The 23,421-nt window shown below is 37.3% G+C and overlaps 1 long non-coding RNA gene across 1 annotated transcript in view; it reads right to left on the reverse strand.

Annotated features, from left to right (window-relative positions):
- Nucleotides 1-14,897: 14,897 nt before the first annotated feature.
- Nucleotides 14,898-23,421, reverse strand: part of 2700069I18Rik (RIKEN cDNA 2700069I18 gene) — a 43,000-nt gene continuing 34,476 nt past the window's right edge. The window contains exons 2-3 of the long non-coding RNA NR_045905.2: nt 16,054-16,115; nt 14,898-15,463 (exon numbers count right to left, since the gene is read on the reverse strand). This is a non-coding gene — a long non-coding RNA (RIKEN cDNA 2700069I18 gene). The remainder of the gene's footprint in view (nt 15,464-16,053; nt 16,116-23,421) is intronic.

Consider the following 23,421-nt stretch of genomic DNA (forward strand, 5'->3'; position numbering starts at 1 on the left):
TGGTTTGATCACAATGCATGACATATTAATAAGGGAACTAATAAAAATGGAGACATTACTAATTAACATAATTGCATATTAAACAAGTAGTTCAGCAATAAAAAGATTAGATAAATTGAATTAGTACATAAGAGAAGTTTTATTTTTACAACGTTAGTTGAAGAACTGTGGAGATGAATCAGTATGGCTGATGCTTGCTTTGATTACAATTAAGCTTATTTGTTTCACCAAGCTACACTTGAGTGTTCCGCCTTGGGTAAAAAAGATTACATGATGTCTGTTCATGATCTTCTCCAACTTTAGAAAATGTTATATTCCTGACATCTTGGATTTACTGAATGAGGAGTTAAAGAGGGGAGGGAGTAAAAGAAGGGGAAAGGGAGGAGGAGAGGGAAAGGGGGATAAACAATTTCAACTGAGAGGACAGGTTTTAAATAGTGGTTTTACTGCTGTGAACAGACACAATGACCAATGCAACTCTTAGAAAGGACAACATTTAATTGAGGCTGGCTTACAGGTTCAGAGGTTCAGTCCAGCATCAACAAGGCAGGAACATGGCAGCATCCAGGCAGGTATGATGTAGGAAGAGCTGAGAGTTCTACATCTTCATCTGAAGGGTGCTACCAGAATACTGATTTTCAGGCAACTAGGTTGAAGAGAGTCTTATAACATGCACCCACAGTGACACACCTACTCCAACAGGGCCAGATCTTCTAATCATGCCACTTCCTGGGTGAGGAATATACAAACCATCACAATAGTATTTCTCTCCTTAACCTATTAGGTATTTTCATTTAACTGGAACTTTAAAATAAAGATATTATTATCTATCCTTCTCCTTTTAAAGATATCCACACATTCATACAACACACTAGTTGAAGGATTTCATGATATCTAGGTACTGAGCTTATCAGTTTTCAAAGATGTTCACTTTCATTCGTGTTCCTCAATATCTTACTTTTTTGGTTTCACTGTGTCCTACTCTAACTTCAAATGCTGTGACTTACTGGCCCTGGCAATAGTGCTGTGAGACCTTCAAACGGTCATTAAGTAGCAAGAAAGTCTTCCTGCCTGAGGTTATGCTTCATTTTAAGAGGTTAGTTCCAAGAAGTCTGTCTCTTTCCCCTTCAGTTGTTTGCCATGTGAATATGTTGAATTCTGTCCTGCACCTGAGGATAACACACAGCATGCAAGCAGAGGATGGACCTTTAGCAGATAATGAAAGTCTCAACAAATTGATCCTGGACTTCCCAGACTGCAGAACTATGAACAAATAACTGTCTGTTCCTTACATACTACTGCCCAGCCTAGGGTATTTTGTTACAGCAGCTAAGGGTCATGCAACAGTGAGTTTTGTGGTTTGGAGCCTCTCAGGTATATTCTCATTTCACAAAAGAAAAAAATATCATGGAGAAAAATGCAAGACAGAGTGAAAACAGTCAGACAAGTTTCATGCTCTGTGGTTATTTCTCATTCTGTGTGATTTTCCTCTGTAGAGAACAAAAAGAATCTGAACGGCAGAGGGGAATGAGAATGTGGCTCCTTGTGATTCTGTGAAATTACATTGACTGTCTTGTCTTCAATGTCAGACAGTGAGACTGTTTCCTCTAACCAGCAAATAGGTGCTTGGTGCTTTTGTCTTTCAGTTTTGCTGAACCCATAATTGATGTACAGTCCATTTATTGCTAACCTGGAAGTCTGCCTTCAAAAGAACAGAATCTACAAAATCAAAACTCACATTTTTACTGGCAGTTATGACTCATACATGGAAAAGTGTTGCTTTATTTCTTTCATTTGGAAAATATTAAACAAACTCTAAATAAACTAACTCAACTATTAAAAACAATATTTACAAAATTAAACCCAAATTTTAACACTTTCAATTTGCTTGCCTACTCATCAATCTCAAAGGAAATCTAGAAGTAAATAAAGCACCACTACAGAATCACCTGATATGTGTTTCACTTGCCTGACACAATGACATGTGATATTGCAGTAATAAAATACACATTAGCTAATAATTTTGAAGCGGTTACTATCTTGAAGCACTGTTGTGAATTTTTTGTACAGTGTTGTGTTATTTAATCCATTCAACATGTAAAAAAAAGTGCTATCACCATTTTATATTCATAATGAAAAGAAAATAAACATTTGCAAAGTTTATAAAAACAAGAGCTAACATTTGAACTTACATTAGCTGTCTTGTCTCTTGAACTCTTGTTCTTATTTATCGAAACTACCATTTTCTACCATTTAGGGTAGACACAGAAAAATACATTTAAACTAATTTTTAAAATTTGTCAGATTTCACCATTCTATCATAGGCCACTAAGATTATTTAAAATAGCCCAGTGGGGTTCCAGGTCAATCAGTGGGGAGATTCAATCCATAATAAGTATTGTAAGCCTGTATTTGTTCTAAAGAATAATTCGGCCATTGTTCTAGTCCAATTTCAGAAGTGGACTCAAACTCTCTGTGTTCAGAGAGGTAATTTCAGTCTGTGACTGCTACATAAGCATGCAAATGACAAAGCCAATGCTATAATTTCCAGGATGAAAATAACAGTGATATTCAATTTTGTTACTTCTGTTTACATATTTATTTGCAGGTGAGTTACACAATCAGCTGTCAGCTTTACAAAATCAAGGCATTGCTTAAGATAGCTAATATTCAGGCCCCTCTGCAATATACCTTTGTTGAATGGGGACAGGCCGGTGACTTGCTTTCAACCAATTAAATACAAAAGCTGATGGGATGAAAATGTTTATATGCATGTGATTATGTCTCCGTTTCCCCGGCCGCCTTCTATGAATAAAGAAACAAAACATCAAAAGTCGTGGATGGCCTCTAGCATTAGCCTTCAGCATTGCCCCTCAACTAGCCAGCAAAGCAAGGCACTGTGTCTGAACAACACAGAGCTGACTTATAGCAATAACCTAATAAATTCACAAGTGTTACCTGTCCAGGTGGAGGATGCAGAAGAAAGAGCCATGCAGTATTTACTGATGATTTTCAAAGACACACCATTCCCAGAAATTTTAGGAAATTAATGTTTGTTGGTTACAGCCACTACATGTCCAATATTTTCTTATGTGATAAAATAAAAATCTACACAGTCCTAAATGAAACAACACTTTTTGAGACAGGGCTTCTCTGCATATCCCTGCCTGTCATAGAACTCGCTTGGTAGACAGATCAGTCTGTCCTCCAACTCTGAGATTCTACTACCTTTGCTTCCTTAGTGCAGTGATTACTCTTTAATTAGGAAGTGACAAAATAAAACATAATTATGTAGCAGTAGTAAGAAACAAGTAAAAAAAAATTCAGGGTATTCATAGGATTATGCTACTACTAAACTAGAAACAGTAATCCAGCCTCCAAAAGTTAACAAAGCAGTTTTTCTACATATGTGATGTGTGTACTATGATTACATCTCATTATTTTTGAGCAAGTGCTATGGTGAATTCATCCCTATTTATTCTTTTTTTAAGGATAGATGCCTTATTTTTATCGGATATTTTCTTTATTTACATTTCAAATGTTATCCCCTTGCCCAGATTCCACCACCCTGAAACCCCCTATCCCATCCCACTAACCCTGGTCCTATGAGGGTGTTCGCCCATCCACCCACCCACTCTCCTCTCCCAACCCTTGAATTCCCGTACAATGAGGCATCCAGCCTTCACAGGACCAAGAGCATCTTTTTTCACTGTTGCCCAATAAGACCATCCTCTGCTACATATGTGGCTAGAGCGGTGAGTCCCTCACTGTGTACTCTTTGATTGGTGGTTTAGTCCCTGGGAGCACTAGAGGTTCTGGTTGGTTGATATTGTTCTTCCTGTGGGGTTGCAAACCCCTTCCACCCCTTCAATCCTTTCTCTAACTCCTTCATTGGGGAACCCATGCTCAGTCCAGTGGTTGTCTGCAACCACCCAACTCTGTATTTGTCAGGCTCTGACAGTCCCTCAGAAGACAGCAATATCAGACTGATGTCTCCTGTCAACATGCACTTCTTGGCATCCGCAATAGTGTCTGGGTTTGATGACTGTATATGGGATGGGTCCCCAGGTGGGAAAGTCTCTGGATGGCCTTTCCATCAGTCTCTGTTCCACACTTTGCCTCCATATTTGTTCCAGTGAGTATTTTGTTCCCTATTGTAAGAAAGACCAAAGAGCCCACACTCTGCTCTTCCTCCTTCTTGAGCTTCATGTGGTCAATGAATTGTATCTTGGGTATTCTGAGCTTCTGGGATAATATCCACTTATCAGTAAGTGCATACCAAGTGTGTGTGTGTGTGTGTGTGTGTGTGTGTTTGTGTGTTTGTTTTTGTTTTGTGTGTGTGTGTGATTGGGCAACCTTACTCAGGATGATATTTTCATTTTTATTTTATTAGATATTTTCTTTAATTACATTTCAAATGTTATCCCCTTTTCTAGTTTTCCCTCCAAAAGTCCACTATCCCTTTCCCTGTCCCTCTGCTCATCAACCCACCCACTCCTGCTTCCTGGCTCTGGCATTCCCCTATACTGGAACACAGAATCTACACAGGACCAAGGACCTTTCCTCCCATTGATGACCGACTAGGCCATCCTCTGCTACATATGCAGCTAGAGCCATGAGTCCCATCATGTGTGTTTCTTTGGTTGGTGGTTTAGACCCAGGGAGCTCTGGAGATACTGGTTAGTTCATATTGTTGTTCCTCTTATGGGGCTGCAAACCCCTTCACCTCCTTGGGAACTTTCTCTAGCTAGTTCATTGGGGACCCAGTGCTCTGTCCTATGGATGACTGTGAGCATGCACTTCTGTATTTGTCAGGCACTAGCTGAGCTTCTCAGGAGACAGCTATATCAGACTCCTGTTAGTAAGCTTTTGTTGACATCCACAATAGTGTCTGGTTTTGGTGGTTGTCTATGGGATGGATTCCTAGTTAGGGCAGTCTCTGGATGATCATTCCTTCAGTCTCTGCTTCAAACTTTGTCTCTGTAACTCCTCCCATGGGCATTTTGTCTCCCTCACCCCCATGCCCACCCCCTTCTAAGAAGGACTGAAGTATCCACATTTTGGTCTTCCTTCTTCTTGAGTTTCATGTGGTTTGTGAATTGTATCTTGGGTATCCCAAGCTTTGGGCTAATGTGTACTTATCAGTGAGTGCATATTATGTGTACTCTTTTGTGATTGGGTTACCTCACTCAAGATGATATTATCCAGATCCATTCATTTGCCTAAGAATTTCATAATTTTTTTTGTTTTTAATGGCTGAGTAGTACTCCATTGTGTAAATGTACCACATTTTCTGTATCTATTCCTCTGTAGAGGGACATCTGTGTTCCTTTCAGCTCCTGGCTATTATAAATAAAGCTGTTATGAACATAGTGGAGCATGTGTCCTTATTACATGTTGGAGTATCTTCTGGGTATATGCCCAAGAGTGTTATTGCTGGATCCTCAAGTAGTACTATGTCCAATTTTCTGTGGAACTACCAAACTGATATCCAGAGTTTTTGTACCAGCTTGCAAACCCACCTGCAATGGAGGAGTGTTCCTCTTTCTCCACATCCTTGCCAACATCTGCTGTAGAGTAGAAAGTGAGGAAGAGCCTCAAACATATGGGCATAGGGGAAATTTTCCTGAACAGAACAACAATGGCTCACGCTGTAAGATCAAGAATTAACAAATGAGACCTCATAAAATTGCAAAGCTTCTGTAAGGCAAAGGACACTGTCAATAATATAAAAAGGCAACCAAAAAAATTGAAATATTTTGAAAGGTAACAGGGACCAATTCAAGAACAAGAAAGTATCCAGTGGAAGAAATATATTTTTCTTAATTTAGAATAATAAATATATGTCTCTCCTGCTTTGAAAATTTATCAGCAAAACTGATTATGAAATTTAACACATTGTTTTTATGCCTTTATGAGTGTTAGGCACAATTAATGAAACCCGAGATATAATAAATATTGAATGTTGTAACAAAATGAAAAGCAAAAAAATCACAGGTCACAAATAACAAATGAAAGTCTAGAATTTATTTGTGTCTGTTATGAAAGATGTTATAAACTGCATATTCTCTAAACATTCTATATTATAGTGAAAATGGTATATAGTCATTTTTATTAATTTCAGAAAATTCAGACAAATACAGTACAAAGTTAATATTTATTTGTATAAAAAGTAAATGGCTGCACATGTTTATGTTATTCCTTGAAGTACATACTTTATTTTTATGTGTTTGAAAGCAACTAAGTAAGCAACAAAAGACTGCTTGAGATGAGTCTCTCTTTTCTTAAAGAAAGTTTTGGGGTCCAAAAGCAGTTGGCTACTGCATAAAAGACTATAGAACAACCTCATGAAATAACATGTTTTATAAACACACAGTGAGGCAAAGACGCTAATAGAAAGGTTTTTAATTGGATAATTTCCTGAGTTTTACCAACTTTAATTGTTTAGAGTGTATAACCTTTGGAGGTCTCTATGGTGCTGCATGGTTTTCATATTCAGTATGTCTGTATGTGTGTGTGTGTGTGTATACAGATAATTGCCATATCTTGTTCTGAGGATATGAACTGTATAAAATTACTGTAGGAAGTTGTAAATGATGTATGAAATGAGAAACCTCTGCCCACTGGCAATACATGACTAGAACAGAGATAGTGCTGCTCATTCTCTTGCTGTCACTTGTCAGAGTGCTCATGAATAAAGCTGTACGTCAAACAAGCATACCAAACAACATATGTATGTCATTCCTCTTAACACTCTATGTCTTTCTTAAAGACTGGCTTTGAGAAGTCAGAGTGCCCAGGGTACATATAAAGAACTACCATGTTGATTATTTCAATTGCATATCCAGAAAAATTAAATGCAGAGTATATATGTAATTCTGTAGAAATGTGCCTTTTTACATCCATTAATCAACGTTAAGTTTCTAGGTTTACCATACAAACTAAGCCTGCTTGTGATACATATCCAAAGGCTTTGTTGATGAAGACCTTGCAGCCATTTAAAAGACAACTGTATGCACTGTAATCTTTTTCTTTGGTTTTGTTTTTTTGTTTGTTTGTTTTGTTTTTTGTTTTTTTGTTTTTCAAGACAGGGTTTCTATGTATAGCCCTGGCTGTCCTGGAACTCACCTTGTAGACCAGGCTGACCTCAAACTCAGAAATCCGCCTGCCTCTGCCTTCTGAGTGCTGGGATTAAAGGTGTACGCCACCATGCCCTGTAATCTTGATTCAACACTTTGGTGTTTGAAAAACATTAGTTCTCACCCAAGATAGTTGGACACAAGGAGTAGAAGCAACAGCTTCTGCTTTCTCTAAAACCAGTGTTAATCTACACTGGCTGTGAGATCTTTTCACTCCAATTTACATACCAACTCTCAACTTGGATATTGGATCAAACAGTGGTGTTAATTTAACTTGTCATCTTGTCATAAAATATTCTACTGCCAGAAGAAATAAACAGGTTCTTACAGAGAATATCAAATAAAAATTCTCCTAATTCTTACAATGAGAGAGCTAGTCAACCATTATTAAAGATATTAAAATGTCCTTTTGTTAAGAAAAGACCTTATTTGCTTGTCTGTTTTAAGATAGGAAATGATAGAAAAGCAGGAGCTTTCTTGCCCACTCTCTCCATCCTGAGTGGAATGGAAGAGACAGAAGAGTGTATGCTGTCTCTTGTGAGACTATGCCAGGGCCTAGCAAACACAGAAGTGGATGCTCACAGTCAGCTAATGGATGGATCACAGGGCTCCCAATGGAGGAGCTAGAGAAATTACCAAGGAGCTAAAGGGATCTGCAACCCTATAGGTGGAACAACATTATGAACTAACCAGTACCCCGGAGCTCTTGACTCTAGCTGCATATGTATCAAAAGATGGCCTAGTCGGCCATCACTGGAAAGAGAGGCCCATTGGACACGCAAACTTTATATGCCCCAGTACTGGGGAACGCCAGGGCCAAAAAGGGGGAGTGGGTGGGTAGGGGAGTGGGGGTGGGTGGCTATGGGGGACTTTTGGTATAGCATTGGAAATGTAAATGAGCTAAATACCTAATAAAAAATGGAAAAAATAAAAAAATAAAAAAAAAGAAGAGTGTATGCAACATTCATAGTTTATAGACACAGGATAACTAAACACTAAAAACTAAGAGACAGTCCAAATTGTCTATAACACAGCCTAGAGTCACCTGAGGTGACTCTCAACTGAGAGATTTTCCAGATCAGACTGACTCTGGATTGAAGAAATGTCAGCAGAGGAATCTAAAACGTATCTCTTCTAGGACATTAATGAACCTAAATGCTGAAATAAGTAAGCACTCTCTTCCCTCCCTTGCTTTTAGACTTATGTATTATTACAGCAATGAGTGGCAGAGCAGGACAACCAACTTTCTTGTCTGCCATCTGCACAGGCATAGAGCTGCACATAATCCAACACACATACTGTGTATGTGCATGTACACAAACAAAATAATTTTTAAATAGAGCTAAAGACTTCCTTAGACTAACAAAACTTAAAATTAGGCAGTATGTCTGCCTTGCAAAAAGATTTAATTAAGATAGGTAAAAGTTAGTATAAATATTATAAAAAGTTAGTATAAGTTAGTATAGTATAAGTACTTAAAAGTAGTACATGAGAAATATGTGAAAGAAAATAAAACACTTCATTATCCTTAATTGATGTATTAGAAAACATTTGAACAAATTATAAAAGATAAAATTTAACAGACATGCCTGCATAAATGTGCATAGATAGATAGATAGATAGATAGATAGATAGATAGATAGTTGAGTTAAATAAATGACAGCAATGATAAATTGGAGATTAGGAAAGTTTTAAGATCATATTGTTACTATAAGATTTCTGTACTACTCCTAACACAATATAAAGTATAATTGGATTTTTGTTAGATTCAAATATACATTAAAATTAGGGGAAACAAACAAAAGAAAAAACTAAAAATGATAGAGATAACATATTTGGTTACATATTATATGTAATGAAAATCATAAGCATTCAAATTACTGAATTAAAATTATAAGAGTAAAAACAAAAAACAAGAATTTTTTAAGTGGATGATCACAGTCAGCTATTGGATGGAACACAGGGTCCCCAATGGAGGAGCTAGAGAAAGTACCCAAAGAGCTGAGGGGATCTGTAACCCTATGGGTGGAACAACAATATGAACTAACCAGTACTCCCCGGAGCTCGTGTCTCTAGCTGCATATGTATCAGAGGATGGCCTGGTTGGCCATCACTGGAAAGAGAGGCCCATTGGTCGTGCAGACTTTATATGCCTCAGTGCAGGGGAACGCCAGGGTCGGGAAGTGGGAGTGGGTGGGTGGGGAAGTGGGGGGGGCTGTGTGGGGAACTTTTGGGATAGCACTGGAGATGTGAATGAAGAAAGTGCTTAATTAAAACAAAATAAATAAAATAAATAAAAAATAAAAGAATTCTTAAAAGAGCTGAGAATGTTAAAAAAAAAAGCATTGAAAACACTAAAAGAGTAGCAAACATGGTAAGTTCTAGCCCCTAAATGACAACCATCTTGAAAACTCAAGACCAGAATGAACACATTGGTAAGACAGAGGTCTTTGGGGCACTTACATACCCAACTGTATGTTGCTTACAAGAAATTCACTTTAAATATTATACACACACATATTGTGAAACATACATGTCACAAGAAAATAGAGGAAAATCCATAGTGCTAACACTCATCAATACAATGAAGAAAAAACTACTAATTTCAAGTCAAAACAAAGAAGAAAAGGGAAGTTATCAGTAATTAAGAAGGGCTTTATATTTAATGATAAAGAATTTAGTTCTCTATATAAGCCTTAAAATTAAATTTTATTCACTGAATAATGAATAATTAAAATGTATGAAGAAATAATAGAAATTTAAGGAGAAATAAATGAGTTCATTATTATGGCTGGAGATTTTAACATCACCCTCTTAGAAATGCCCAAATTCAAGATTCATAAACTTGACACATCACTGAAATCAGTAACACCATCAATTAAGTGGACTTGATAAGTATCTAGACACTTTCACATAACAATAGCAGAGCCCATAGTCACCTCAAACTCACATTGGGAACATTAAGCAGAATACAGCATATTCTGTGCCACAATACAAAATATTTAGTAGAATACAAAGTACTAAATATGTATATTTAGATTGTGATGGGATTAAGTCAAAGTTAAATAAGAAAGAGAGTTGTAAAACATAAAATATTCTAAATTAAGCACACAGATTACAGAATTAATTCCACATGAAATATTGTTAAAATGTTATATCCAAATGAAAACACAATTTACCAATATTAGTGAAATGTAGTAAGGGAAAGTCTAACAAGAAAAGTTCTTGGAAAATCCTACCAAGTTGATTCAGAGATGGCATTTGACAAAAATCTAACTGCTGATAATTTTTTAAAAGGACAATTCTTAGAGTAAAGCATCATATTTATTTATATATCTATTTGACTATTTTTTTTATTATTTGCTTATTCATTTTTTATTGTTCAAGACAAAGTTTCTCTGTGTGGCCCTGGCTGTCCTGAAACTCACTCTACAGACCAGTTTGGTCTCAAGCTCATAGAAATCCACCTGCTTCTGCCTCCCAAGTGATGAAATTAAAGGCATATTTCACCAACTCCTCTGCTTATTTATTTTTAAGAGTAAATTTATTTACTATTTTATTTTGTGTTTGTACACACATACTCACACACACACACACACACACACACACACACACACACGAACCCACATGAACTGCATCCCCATGACCAGAGCACAGAGGCCTGCTAAGGCCATAGACATTGGATGCCCCTGAGGCTAGAATTACAGGTAGCTGTGACTCACTTTCCATAGAGACTGGAAACTGAAGTCGGGTCTTCTGCAAGAGCTGTATGAGCTCTAAAGCCATCTCTCCAGACCCTAAAACATTACATTTAATGGTGGGAAAATAGAATCTGTCATGCTAAGATCAAGAACACCATACTATCGGATTCAGCTCTTTTATCATAAAAGTAAAACATTTGATTTGGAAGCAGTATAATGAAATGTCCAAGGTAGATTGCATGGGAAGTGTAGATGCATATGATCTAGATATATGCAAAATATATGGGAGATATATTTTACATATATCTGGATTTTTCAAATGATGAATTAAATTTCATAGTTTCTCAGAAAATCAGGAAGAGTTCTACCACAAGATCCAGCTATACCACTCCTGGTCACATATACAAAAGATGTTGACCTCACCACCAAGACACTTGCTCACCTATGTTCATAGGAGCTTTATTCGTAATATCCAAATTGGAAACAACCTAAATGCCTCTCAACTGAAGAATGGATAAAGAAAATATGGCACATTTTGTTCCAAGATATTTAAGCACTGTGACTCCTTAGATTATGTTATTCACTGGAAAAAAATTCTAGTTGTGGTGTGGCTCAACTTTAACTTGCACCATTAATCCCTTTGGCTGAAATACAGATACCCCCTTAGTTACATAGCTTTAACCCCAAACAATGGAGGTAAACTTAGTTTGTAGAAGAAATCACCCATGTTTGAAAGGGATATCTAATTGAGTAGCAAAGCTACAAACTGACAAATCAGGGAAAGGTTTGACAGTAAGATATATCCAATTATCAGAAGAGAGGGGAAAGGGAAGCTACTTACAAGATCAGTTCAGGAGTCAGGCTGTGGTGGTGCACATCTTTAATCCCAGTGCTCAAGAGGCAGAAGCAGGTGGTCTTTGAATTCAAGACCTGCCTGTTCTACATAATGAGTTCCAGGACAGCCAGGGCTACACAGGGCTACCCTGCCAAAAAACAAACAAACAAAACAAAGAAGTCAGACAAAAAGAAGAGGGGGGTTGCAGGAGGAAGAGAGAAGAAAGCTGTTTTACTGGGAGAGTTTACTGAGACAGGTTGAAAACAGAACAAGCTAGACACCCGTAAAAATGGAATGAGCCAGAGAATGAGAAGGAACTAGAACATTAGAACAGATTGCTAGAGTTAGTCTGAGGCCAAGCAGAGCAATTCAGAAGAGGCTAAGACTAAGAAATCAGATTGAATCACTCAGCTTGGAGAGAAGTTTAAGCCAGAACAGCTGAATTTACCAGCCAGCCAGAACTCAGAAAGATTTAGAAAGGGTAAGCTTGTTCAGCAGTATGTTTCAGAGGCTGAAAACATTCTAGGTCTAGAGTTGATTGTATGGATGCTAGAAGCTTCCAGAACTAGGCCTAGGTTAGCAGATGGAGTCAGTAAGCCTTGGTGAAGACAATTACTTACATAGAATAAAAGTTGCATTTATTACAACATTTATACAAAGGAATACTACTGAGAATTAATTAATAACAAGCACATCATGAAATATTCCACTGAGAAGAGGAAATAAAAGAATTGGGTAGGAAAGTTGGTGGGGATGAAATCAGGTGGGATCAAGTATGGAGAGGATGGAGGGAAGAGAGAGGGGGGGAGGGAGAGGGAGAGGGAGAGGGAGAGGGAGAGGGAGAGGGAGAGGGAGAGAGAGAGAGAGAGAGAGAGAGAGAGAGAGAGAGAGAGAGAGAGAGAGAGAGAGAGAGAGAACTGGGATTGTTTGGAGATAGGGAGCACTAGAACTTGGGTGAACTAGAAACCTAGGACAAGGGAAACTCCCAGGAACCAAAGAATTAATCCTAGCCCTAGCTAAGACTCCTAGAATTAGGCAATAAGAAACCAGAAACAGTCACACATCCTATAACAAAGAAAGACTCCCAATGGAGGGATCCAGGCACCAGCCCACCCACATAATCTTAGACCCACAATTTGTCCTTCCTACAAGATGTGCAGGGGTAAAGAGGGAGGACAAATTGAGAAAATTGCTAACAAACGACTGGCCCTACTTGAGACCTATGTCATGAGAGAGAGCCCGCCCCTGACACTATTGATGGTATTCTTTTATCATTTTTGCTTATCCTTGCAGACAGGAACCTAGCATAGCCTCTTACTGAGAGGCTTCACCCAGGAGCTGATGGAAACACTTGTAGAGACCAAGAGCCAAATATTAAACGGAGCTTGGGGAATCCTGTGGAAGAACAAGAGCAAGGATTGGAGGAGCCAGAGGGGTCAAAGGCACTATAAGAAAACCTACAGAATCAACTAAGCTGGGAGCCTGAATCAGCAACCAAAGAGCATGCATCGGATGGATCTGCGCCCCCTACACAAATGCAACAGATGCACAGCATGCTCTTAATATGGGACCCCTAACAACTGGAGCAGGGGCTATCTCTGACATTGTTGCCTACCTTTGCACACCTTTCCCTTAACTAAACTTTCTTTTATAGGCTCAATAGGAGAAGATGGGCCTTGTCCTGTACAACTTAACATGCTAAGTCCCTGAGAAGAAAGGGAGGGAAGGATTGGGGAAGTGGAAGGGAAGAAAGGGAGGTAGTAGTATAAGTTGAGGAAGATGGAGAGGGAGAGAGTGCATGTAAAGTAAATAAATTAATTAGACTGAAAAAAAAAACACACACAACAAACCCACTATGGGCCTGTGAGCACAGATCAGTACCATAGTGTTTAGTTTGTAAGTCCCAGATTCTATCATCACGGCACACACACACACAGACACACACATACATACAAACACAGAGAGATGCAGGCAGACAGAGACAGCTAGACAGAGAGACAGAGAATAAAGAAAATAATAATAACACAAAAATAATCACTCTTCACCATGGTTTTGTAAGTCATGATGAAAGTCTTAGCTAGTGCAATAAATAAAAAATAAATTCATAGGATAAAGAAAGACAAAATAAATACAGAGGATCAATAAATGTCACATTTCCTTCCTAAAAACCTCAGAAGTAATATGCAGTTAAGAAACAAAATAAATATACAAAATCAATACAGTTCATATATGCCAGTAAGGAACAAGTGAAAATTGAATTTTAAAATGCTGTTTACATTGGTACAACTCAAAAATAAAAGAGTTGATATTAATTTAACAAATATTTTTAAGTAGAAACTACGAAATTCTATGGAAATAAATAAATGAACTAAAAAATAAATACTCTACATTGATGGTCAAAATACATGCTTATCGAGATGCCTATTTTTCCAACTGAAGCTATATATTCAATGAAATCTAGATATTAATATTAATTATGCCTATCTAAAACCAAATGAACATCCAAGTTCTTTATTTTGCAGCAATTAAACAAATTCTAGCAAGTTGCTTCATTGATCATATGAAGGTGCAAAAGACCTTATAGGCCAACACAACATTAACAAGAATAAATTTAAAAACTGCAGGGAAGGACAATACAATACATCACCTGTAGGATTCTGACAAAGTTACAGATACCAAGGGCTAGATAAATTTATGGAACACAACAGAGATCCCCCAAATAAATATATATGGCTATAGTGAATGAAAGCTTATCAAAAGACCAAGGATACTATACTGAAGAAATATGCCCTTCTTTGAAAGAGGTTATAGAAAAAGTAAATGTACAGATGCAGAAAAAGTGACTTTAGACTAAAAATGGGACATTTTCTAAATATCTAAAGAAAATTACCTTAAGTTTAATAGAGAGTTTGTAGATGCGACACAAAAGTATGTCTCATTTAAAAACTGATAAAATTAGTTTAATTATAATTTTAAATATCCACTTTTAAAAACACTGTCATGAGAATAAGACACTAAAGCACAAGCAGAGTAGTTTTTAAAAGGCATAAAACTCAGAAGAAAGTAGACACCACAACTATAAATTAAATCAGAGATTAGAATGGATATGCCACCAAAGAAATACACACATGAAAAATCAACAGATAAAATTCCACAGGACCTTGACATCTGTGTGGAGAATGATAGCGATGAAGAAATACCAAATGAAGCTGAAATTTCAGAAAATTGGTATTTATTGAATGTAGGACCTGAGACTGCCATTCTTTACTGGTGGGGATTAAGATAATCCCCTTGGAAGATAGCTTGTAGGTTTCACAGAAAGCTAACTACATTTATTAAACTATCCAACAAACATGTCCCTGGCATTTATCCAAAGGAATTGAAAACCTACAGTCACACATTATCATAAGTAGTACTTTTAGCCTGGCAGTGGTAGCACATGCCTTTAATCTCAGCACTTGGGAGGCAGAGACAGGCAGATTTCTGAGTTTGAGGCCAACCTGGTCTACACAGTGAGTTCCAGGACAGCCGAGACTATACAGAGAAACCCTATCTTGGAAAAAAAAATAGCACTTTTACTCATAATGTTAATTTTTTTTGAAAAATTCATGTCATTCAAAAGTTAAGTTAATGTATTAACAGCATCCCAAACAGCAGCTCGTCATTTAGTACTAAAACGTGATGTTGTCAAGGCTGAGGCAAGTTGGGGAGAAAACTTGAATCCGTGCCAGGAAGTGAAAGAACTCTCAGCAAAGGCTATTTCTGGATTGTTCATACTTTATGTCAGTCTGGAATAGATAAAAACACAGGAAGAGATCATTGATGTCTGTAGGTCAGGGTAAGAGTTGAACAAGTTGTACACAGGATTTTTGGAACAGTGGCACTATAGTGAATAACACTATATTGGTAATCATCATATCAATATTAATTTCTCAAACCCATAGAATGTGCACAAAGTAGTAACAGAAACCCTGGACTTGGAATAGCAAGGGTGTGCCAAAATAGCTTCACCTAACCCTTTGATAGAGCATGCTGAATGAGAAAGGACATATATAGTGCATGGAGAGTAAAAGATTGACAAATGATCTCTCTTTCTTCATTTTAATTCTATTATGATCACAGTACTGCTCTAAAATAAAATCTATTTTACAAAGACAATAGACTAAAAAAAAAAAAAAAGAACACTTGACAAGTCAGAATATAGCTTTCTATTACACAGTTGGGTTGTGAAATTAAGCAAAGGACACATATCAATCAAAGCTGTGCTTCCATTGAAAAATAAAGCATAATTTATCAGATTCATTCTTGAAAATAAATGTCACAATATCAGCACTAGGGTTTGATCCTAGTTGTCATGTAGGTAAAACAAACCCCTTACCACTGAGCTGGAGTCTCAGCTTTGGAGTTGCCCATCATTCTGCCCGTCAAGAATTTCACAGTCTACAAATAAAGAGTTCATAATATCAAAAGAGAATCATTTCAATAATACTTTAATTCTACATTTTGTGTGCACAGAAATTTATGATATTGGATATTTCTGAAAAATGAATGCTTCTGTGGTTTTGTTTTTAAAAGGATGGAGAATCAGAATGAGAATATATTCTGGTAAGTAATAACTTTATAGTATTCACAATTGTTTCTGGAAATTATTCAACAAATATTTTTACCAACATATTTTATCTCTTCTGGGATTCAAAGAGATTTTTCCTTTACTTGATGATACTAAACATGAAAATATCTGACTGTATGTTCCAACAGGAAATCAGGCAGATGAATGCATAGGTTTTCATGAGTTTCAAAATATTCAACAAGCTTTGTTGCTGTGAATATATTTACATAAGATAAGGCTGGTTGAAGGCTCAGTGATTAAGAGCATGTATTACTCTTGTAGATGACCTGAGCTTGATTTCTAACATCCATGTTGGGCTGCTAACACATTATCTATAACCCTAGCTCTAAGCCATCTGACATTCTCTCTGGCCTCCCTTGACACTTACACCCAGGTGCACATACCCACACACAAACATATTCACATAGCTTAAATTGAAATCTTTAAAATCATAACATAAAACATTTACATTTGATTTGTTTTCCATGTAGAATTATAAAACACATAAACATTAGACATTAAGTTAAAAAAATCAATGTAAAATGTTTAAATGATAACCTAATATTTTGATAATATTTAAAACCTATATACAGTTACCACTGCCTATAACATTAAATAATTATTGAGGGTTTCTAATATTTTTTCCTTTCTTCAATTGTACTAGAACTATAATGGATGATTAATTTGCCATCAGAATGCTACCATCCACTTAGCTCCTAGCTTGTCAATTTTGTTAGCTTATAGAAACTCCTTCATTCCTGTGTTCTCCATTCTTGCATGTTTATGCATGTCTATCTATAATCTATCTATCTACTATATCATGTGTGAATAGAACCTCTGGATCCAGGATATTAGCAACTGACTGCTCTCTAATTTCTGTCTCATAGTGTTTTCAATTTCACTCTGCATGTGATAAAAAGCAGAGAACAGGGAAAGTCTGAGAGTTTCACGCATAGACAATTAAGAAAGCATTTCTGATTGTGTATTGGTCAAATCATTATCCCTGTGATCCACATTAGAAATGTCAAACAAAGTCAAGCAGACATGAACTTTATTTACAACAAAATCCATTCAGACCCACACTAAATATACAAGATTATATTGAAAAGCAGCAAATATTCTGTAAGACAGTGGATAAAGGTCCATGTCTAATGAGAATCAGAACTTCTGGGTTAAAACATCAGTAATTCACTTAATATGATTATATGGGTTTTTCATTGTGAGCTATTGTTCAGAAATTACTGTAAGAATCATATTGTAAAATTTATATATTCTTCACATTCTTTTATGTATATGCAAACACATTGATATCTGTATAGGACATAAATAAGCTACTGATTTGTCCATTTTCATCAGCAGATGAGAAGTCTTCCCTAATTAGGAAATCTGAACATAAACCTCATTCAGTCCATTTGTAATATATAAAGCCACACAAGAGGATAAAGCAGGTGGAAGGAAGTAAAAATGCAGCATAATTTTTATTAAAAAAAAAATCTGTTAACAACAAATGTCTCAGAGAAAAATGTGAAAGTTATCTTTGGTGAATCAAAGGGATAGAAAATATCTGCGCAGTCCTTGTGCTGATTGTAAACCTGTTTTTCTTCTCAATTACTATTCTTCAGCCCATGTATTTCTTGTAGCTGTTCTGCCAGCTAATCATTTGCCTGGTGTCTCTTAGGAAATATTTATTAATTTCTTGTCTAAACTTGACACCATATCAGTTTGTATAAGAGAACCATATTCACTAAATGTAAAAATAAAATTTACCCTTCCCCTCATTTTATAAAACAACATATTCTTTATGTAAAGGAGATTTAATATTTGCTAAACTGGTATGTAGTATCTAAAACAGAATACAAAAAAAATGTTCCTTTTATTAAATGCATCAGATAATAAAAATTCAATTTTTGTAAACATGGTTCCTTTAACACAATATAATCAAAGATTCCATGGAGTATTACTTTTTGATGAACATTTGCTAAATTTTCATACTTAAAGATAATTCAAATATATTCATTAGTTACTTAAATTAACCAATTTTGTTATAAAATTAAAGTTAATCATTTCTATTTTTTGAGAATGTTCTTGCCTTGGTTTGAAAAAAAAGAACACATCTGTCATAAAGATATTAGGAGTAATTTTCTATGCTTTATAAACACATCATGCAAAAAGTACACTAGAAACACAAGATAGTTCTGTCATGAGCTGTTTGGCTGCTGAAGAGAAAGAGAGAGAGAGAGTGAGAGAGAGAGAGAGAGAGAGAGAGAGAGAGAGAGAGAGAGAGAGACTTTTTTCTTTCTATGCATTGACAGACAACCAAGAACTTTTGAAGTAGGTGTAGCCACATAGCATTGTGAGTCAACTGTGTCTATGTAAAACTAAGGAATAATTTATTTGGTTGTATGCAACACATTTGGGCCAGTAAGTAATGCATGATAAATACTGCTCAATATGTCTGGTTATTACTAACAGTCACATAGAAAGCCTTTACAATCTCTTAGTCAGGGTTTCTATTCCTGAACAAAACATCATGACCAAGAAGCAAGTTGGGGAGGAAAGGGTTTATTTGGCTTACACTTTCATACTGCAGTTCATCTCCAAGGAAGTCAGGATTGGAACTCAAGCAGGTCAGAAAGCAGGAGCTGATGCAGAAGCCATGGAGGGATGTTCTTTACTGGCTTGCTTCCTCTTGCTTGCTCAGTCTGCTCTGTTATAGAACCCAAGACTACCAGACCAGAGATGGCAACACCCACAAGGTGACCTCCCACCTTGATCACTAATTGAGAAAATGCCTTACAGCTGGATGTCCTGGAGGCATTTCCCCAACAGAAGCTCCTTTCTCTGTAATAACTCTAGCCTGTGTCGAGTTGATTTAAAAACAAAAACAAAAAACAAAAAACAAAACAAAAACAAACAAACAAACAAACAAAAAAAAAACTAGCCAGTACAAAAACCTCTTATCAATCTGTAACACCACACCCTTTCATTAAGCCAACTGGAAAATAATACATGCAGGCAACTGCATTCAAGTCAAGGTAGTGAATAATTCTTCATAGACCTGAACAAAAGTTTACCATTCTTTATGGTGTCTTCATTTTTTATTTTACATTTTTATTAGATATTTTCTTTATTTACATTTCAAATGCTATCCCAAAAGTCCCCTATACCCTTCCCTGCCCTGCTCCCCTACCCACCCACTCCCACTTCTTGGCACTGGCGTTCCCCTGTACTGGGGCATATAAAGTTTGCAAGACCAAGGGGACCTCTCTTCTCAATGATGGCCAACTAGGCCATCTTCTGCTACATATGCAACTAGAGACACAAGCCACGGGGGTACTGGTTAGTTCATATTGTTGTTCCACCTATAGGGTTGCAGACCCCTTCAGCTCCTTGTGTACTTTCTCTAGCTCCTCCATTGGGAGCCCCGTATTCCATCCTATAGATGACTATGAGCATCCACTTCTGTATTTGCCAGGCACTGGCATAGCCTCACAAGAGACAGCTATATCAGGGTCCTTTCAGCAAAATCTTTCTGGCCAACCTGGCCATCTTCTGCATGAACTTGGCCAAGGGTGTCTAGCGCCCCAGAGGACTCTCCATGCCGCAGGACCCCTAGCACACCCAGACCTTGAGATCACCTGAGAGCACATGGGCCACAGAAGTGCCAGAGCTTCCTGGACAGGGTCCCAGTGGGCCTTCATCCTCAACCAGGAGACAGAGTTGAGCCCCAGACCCCTGGGCACCTTTCTTACCAGAGGAGAGTCGGACTACAGGGAGGGCTCTGACCACCAGCCTCAGGAGGTGGATCAGAGCTCCAGACTTCTAGACACCTGCCCTGCAAGAAGAGAGCTTACCTGCAGAGAGTGCTCTGGCCACTGGAACTCAGGTGGGAGTTGGACTCCCAGGAGTGCTGACAGAGGCTAACAGAATCAGAAGAGGATCAAGCTCCATTCAGAGACAGCTTGTATATTAACACCAGAGATTACCAGATGGCGAAAGACAAATGTAAGAATCTTACTAACAGAAAACAAGAACACTGGGCATCATCAGAACCCAGTACACCCACCACAGCCAGTCCTGGATATCCCAACACACCCAAAAAGCAAGACATGAGTTTAAAATCGTATCTCACGATGGTGGTAGAAGATTTTAAGAAGGGCATTAATAAATCACTAAAGAAATACAGGAGAACACTGCTACACAGTTAGAAGTCCTTAAAGAAGAAACCCAAAAATCCCTTAAAGAATTACAGGAAAACACAACCAAACATGGGATGGAATTGAACAAAACCATCCAAGATCTAAAAATGGAAATAGAAACAATAATGAAAACATAAAGAGAGACAACTCTGGAGATAGAAACCCTAGGAAAGAAAACAGGAGCCATAGATGCAAAAATTAGCAACAGATGACAAGAGATGGAAGAGAGAATCTCAGGTGCAGAAGATTCCATAGAGAACATGAGCACAACAATCAGAGAAAATGCAAAATGCAAAAAGATCCTAACTCAAAGCAGCCAGGAAATCCAGGACACAATGAGAAGACCAAACCTACAGAAGATAGGAGTAGATGAGAATGAAGATTTTTCAACTCAAAGGGCCATTAAATATCTTCAACAAAATTATAGAAGAAAACTTCCCATACCTAAAGAAAGAGATGCCCATGAACATACTAGAAGCCTAAAAAACTCCAAATAGACTGGACCTGATAGACTGAAAAAGAAATTCCTCCCGACACATAATAATCAGAACAAAAAATACACTAAATAAAGACAGAATATTAAAAGCAGTAAGGGAAAAAGGTCAAGTAACATATAAAGGCAGGCCTATTAGAATTACTCTAGACTTCTCACCAGAGACTATGAAAACTAGAAGATCATGGACAGATGTTATATAGACCCTAAGAGAACACAAATGCCAGCCCAGGTTACTATACCAAGCAAAACTCTCAATTACCATAGATGGAGAAACTAAAGCATTCCATGACAAAACCAAATTCACACAATATCTTTTCACAAATCCAGCCCTTCAAAGGATAATAAAGGGAAAACACCAACAAACAGATGGAAACTACACCCTAGAAAAAGCAAAAAGTAATCCTTCAACAAAACTAAAAAAAAAAAAAAGACACAAGAACAGAATCCCAAATTTAGCAACAAAAATGAGAGGAAGCAGCAATTACTTTTCTTTGATTTCTTTTAACATCAATGGTCCCCATTCACCAATAAAAAGACGTAGACTAATAAACTGGCTACACAAAAAGGAACCAACATTTTGCTGCTTAATGGAAACCCACCTCAGGGACAAAGACAGACACTACTTCAGTGTAAAAGGCTGGAAAACAGTTTTCCAAGCAAATGGTCCGAAGAAACAAGTTGGAGTAGCCCATTCTAATATCACATAAAAATTTCAAACCCAAAATTATCAAAAAAGACAAGGGGGTGTTCTCCATACTCATCAAAGGTAAGAGCTACCAAGATGAACTCTCAATTATGAATATCTACACTCCAAATGCAAGGGCAGCCACATTCATTAAAGAAATGTTAGTAAAGCTCAAAGCACAGATTGCACCTCACACAATAATAGTGGGAGACTTAAACACCCCACTCTCACCAATGGACAGATCCTGGAAACAGAAACTAAATGGAGACACATGGACATTAACAGAAGTTATGAAATAAATGGATTTAACAGATATCTACAGAACATTTTATCCTAAAACAAAAGGATATACCTTCCTCTCAGCACCTCCTCCAAAATTAACCATATAATCAGTCACAAAACAGGCCTTAGCAGATACAAAAATATTGACATTATCCCACGCATCCTATCAGATCACCACGGACTAAGGCTGATCTTCAATAGCAGCATAAATAATAGAAAGCCAACATTCAAGTGGGAACTTAACAACACTCTACTCAATGATAATTTGGTCAAGGAAGAAATAATGAAAGAAATTAAAGACATTTTAGAGTTTAATGAAAATGAAGCCACAAAATACCCAAATTTATGGGAGACAATGAAAGCAGTCCTAGGAGGAAAACTCATAGCCCTGAGTGCCTCCAAAAAGAAACTAGAGAGAATATACACTAGCAGTCTGACAGCACACCTAGAAGCTCTAGAACTAAATGAAGCAAATTTACCCAAGAGGAGTAGATGTCAGGAAATAATCAAACTCAGGGCTGAACTCAAACAAAGTGGAAACAAAAAGAACTATTCAAAGATTCAACCAAACCAGGAGCTGTTTCTTTGAGAAAATCAACAAGACAGATAAACCCTTAGCCAGATTAACTAGAAGGCACAGGGACAATATCCTAATTAACAAAACCAGAAATGAGAAAGGAGACTGTCTTAGTCAGGGTTTCTATTCCTGCATAAACCTCATGACCAAGAAGCAAGTTGGGGAGGAAAGGGTTTATTCGGCTTGTATGTCCATGCTGCTGTTCATCACCAAAGAAGTCAGGACTGGAACTCAAGCAGGTCAGGAAGCAGGAGCTGATGCAGAGGCCATGGAGGAAAGTTCTTTACTTCTGTATTAGTCAGGGTTCTCTAGAGTCACAGAACTTATGGATAGTCTCTATCTAGTAAAGGAATTCATTGATGTCTTACAGTCTGCAGCCTAATTCCCAACAATGGTTCAGTAGTAGCTGTGAATGGAAGTCCAATGATCTAGCAGTTACTCAGTCTCACAAGGCAAGCAGGCGAAGGAGCAAGAACGAGACTCCCTTCTTCCAATGCCCTTATATTGTCTCCAGCAGAAAGTGTAGCCCAGATTAAAGGTGAGTTCCACCACACCTTTAATCCTGGATGACCTTGAACTCGGAGATTTAATCTTCTGGAATCCATAGGCACTATGCCTCAAGATCTCCATACCAAGATCCAGATCAGAAACTTCTATCTCCAAGCCTGTAGATAAGGGTCACTGGTGGGACTTCCAATTCTGGATTGTTTTTCATTCCAAATATAGTCAAGTTGACAACCAGGAATAGCCACTACCTAGACATAACAATAGAACCTCAGGAAATCCAAAACATCATCAGATCCTACTATAAAAGGCTATACTCAACAAAACTGCAAAACCTGGATAAAATGGACAACTCCCTAGACAGATACCAAGTACCAAAGTTAAATCAGGATCA

The sequence above is a fragment of the Mus musculus genome, chromosome 3 (assembly GCF_000001635.26).
Source record: "Mus musculus strain C57BL/6J chromosome 3, GRCm38.p6 C57BL/6J".
Classification (NCBI taxonomy): domain Eukaryota; kingdom Metazoa; phylum Chordata; class Mammalia; order Rodentia; family Muridae; genus Mus; species Mus musculus.